We start from the raw sequence: 3,387 nt of genomic DNA on the forward strand, positions 1-3,387 counted from the left end.
CAATCATTTCTATAAATATCTCAATTAATTGGGTTGCAAAGGTTGTACAAATGCACAAGGTTGTAAAAGAAATATACCCTATATATATATATATATATATATATATATATATATATATATATAGGGGCAAGTTCGTTTGTTAACCCAAATTATTGTGTTAACTTTGTTAACTAATTTTGACCATTGATCTTTGAAATTTGTGGCTAAGATCATTCATAACACAAAGTGTAATTAATTGTACACATAGATAAGGTAACATAAGTGAACAATATTTACAATGAGTATTTTGAGAGAAAAAAAATTAGTTGTCCATTAATGACAATGAAATGTTTTGTAATTGTCCATTAATGACAATGAGATGTTTTGTAACTGTCCATTAATAACAATGTAAATATTCGAGAATTAATCTCGTCACCGAATCAAAACTAACAGCAAGTTCCTCAACACCAGATTCTTCTACATTTTTTTGTTTGTTAATGGTTCATATGTGAACAAGTATTCAATATTTATGAGAATTGTTTATATGTGAATAGGGGTGTATATGGAAAAAAAAGTCGTATCACAAGTGTATATATATGTCGATATGTGTTTGTATTTGACATAATGGTTCATATATGTCAATTTGTGCTCGTAATTGACACACGGGTTCATATGGTTGTACGAATGTTAATATATGTGAATTTGTGTTCATATGGTCAAACATGTTTATCATTTTTCGTATGTTCATTTATGTCAATATGTGTTCATATTTCAATCTGTGTGCATAATTGACACAAGAATTTATATATGTTAATTTGTGTTCATAATTGACACAATGGTTCATATATGTCGAGTTGTGTTCATATGGTTATATGAATGTTCATATATGTGAATTTGTGTTCATATGGTCACACATGTTCATCATCTTTCGTATACGTCAATTTGAACGATACCTAAAACTTTACTACCGGGTCTCCTCCACCAATCACAAATTCATAAAGATTAGAGATAGAAAATCAATATTTAAAAAAATAACAAGATTAATAATAAGTCAACACAAATCATGAAATTTTGTGATTTTGTAACTTTCAATTAATGATATAGGAGTTACAAAGAAAAAAAAATTATATATGTACCTTTGTCATTAAATTCTAAGATGGATAGGAACCAAATACTAAGATGAATTGTGATTAACAGAAAATAGTTAACAAAGTTAACACAATAGTTTGGTTGGGTTAACATTTGAACTAAGCGATCTCTCTCTCTATATATATATATGTATATATGTATATAATATACTACGTACACAACACATGTCGAATTCTGCAAGTATGGTTATGGAGCATTGAAAATGCTAGGAATTATATATAACGTTGAGGAGTGGGGAGCACCGGAGCAGTTGGTGAATGTTATTTATTTATTAAAATTTTAGTTTTTATTTATTTGTTTGTTTTTTGAATTAATGTTGGTCCAGGAATGGTTTTGTTAGAAGATTGAAGTTATCATTGTTTTTAAGAAACTCAATTCTATGTGTAGGTTCAATGTCAAGACTGAGGTGGTTCTATGTGTTCATTTATATGTGAATGAATATTAGGCGAAATATCGTGTGAGAAGAAAAGTTATGGTAAGACATCTATGAAAAGATTTAAACGTTTAATCGTTTTTAATCTTATGTCTACTTATGAACTGCATATTAGAAGGGAATCGATCGATGCATCTTAATGCACCTCATTACTTTTCATACCATAACTTCTCTTCACCGGAACCCAATCCAAGAATATTAATATCAATATAAAACAGTTTTTTTTTATTTTGTTCTGAATGGTATCATTATTATATTTTCCTTCACGTGATGTATGTATGAAATGGAATGAATTTTTGTTTTCGTATCTTATTATTAAAATGTGAATGGATAGTAAAATCATAGGTGAAATATTTTGGATTGCATTTTTTTTACCATATCTTATTATTAGAGTGTGATGAATAAATGGTGAGTTATATATGAAACATTTTTTGATCGAATTTTATTTTGTATGATATCATTGTTATTCACATGTGAATATCCACTATAAACTTAAGTTCCACAAACTTTAACCATTCTTTTTGTGAAAATCTACAAACACTTCATGCAATGAATTGCTGTTTAACACATCAAACAAATGCACTCAAATACGTTAAAAATACGGTTTAATCAAGATACACATGAACTTAAATCCTATTCACATATAAATATCAACCAAAAACTAAGCATGTACAACAAATAAGTCATTTACATATAGGAGTACTATAGTTACTAGTGAGTATCAACTAATATAACATAATTTACATTTATATTGTATTTACATGTGATTTACATTCACTTGTAATAAATATCAATACAATTATAAACTAAAAATAATATAATGATCATTTTTTAATAATAAATTTTTTAAATAAAAATTAATTATTTAAGATAATTAAATTTATAAAAAAGTAAATTCATTATACTTTAAAATTTTGAAAAAAGGAAAAATTTATTAGATTGTTCGAATGTAACCGTCCTTATTCTAACATTTATATTGTATTTACATGTGATTTACATTCACTTGTTGTTCATAGTTATTCAATTAAAATTGATCGACAAGTTGATAGTAGGGTTCCTTGTTTCCAAGTTTCTTTGGGTTCTTCCTCAGTCTCTTGAACACCTTTTAGAACAACGAGAACAATTTTGAGTTTTTTGGATAAGTTAATTTTTTGATATGATGGATCAAGAAAAACACAAACCTTGATCTATGTTCATCTAAAGGCATACTTGAAAATATAGATCTTCATCTACTTTCATATTTAGTTTCATCTTTACGAACTTTTACATACTTTCACATACCTTCATGAGGCAAATAAAGGTAGATAAAGTGTTTGTGCTCTCATAGTTTTCATCAAAGTTTTGTTCTCACATGATATATATATATATATATATATATACATACATACATACATACACATACACAGACATATAGATATATACACACACACATACACAAATACACATACACAAACACACACACACATATATATATATACACACACACACACACAAACACATGCAAGTTTAAATGAGGATGGAAAAAAGGTTAAAAAATATGATAATAGATTTGTTACTAATTTTAGGTTAAAAAACCATTTTTGTGTAATTATGAATTACTTGAGATCGACAAATGACAACACAAACATATATAAAGTGGGTTAGGTGTTGATCCTCTCTCTCAGTAATTTGATGATAATCCCTTTTCTCTTTCACGTTGTATTTATGTTTCTGTATTTTCAGTTCCAGCGATCTTCACTGAGTATGTTCAGTGATCGCTGAAGAACTTGTTTTGTAAATCTTTCAGAAACAACAATACTTCAAGAAGACAACACTCACACCAAAGA

The sequence above is a fragment of the Cynara cardunculus genome (assembly GCF_001531365.2).
Source record: "Cynara cardunculus var. scolymus isolate 2C chromosome LG 12, CcrdV1, whole genome shotgun sequence".
NCBI classification, from domain to species: domain Eukaryota; kingdom Viridiplantae; phylum Streptophyta; class Magnoliopsida; order Asterales; family Asteraceae; genus Cynara; species Cynara cardunculus.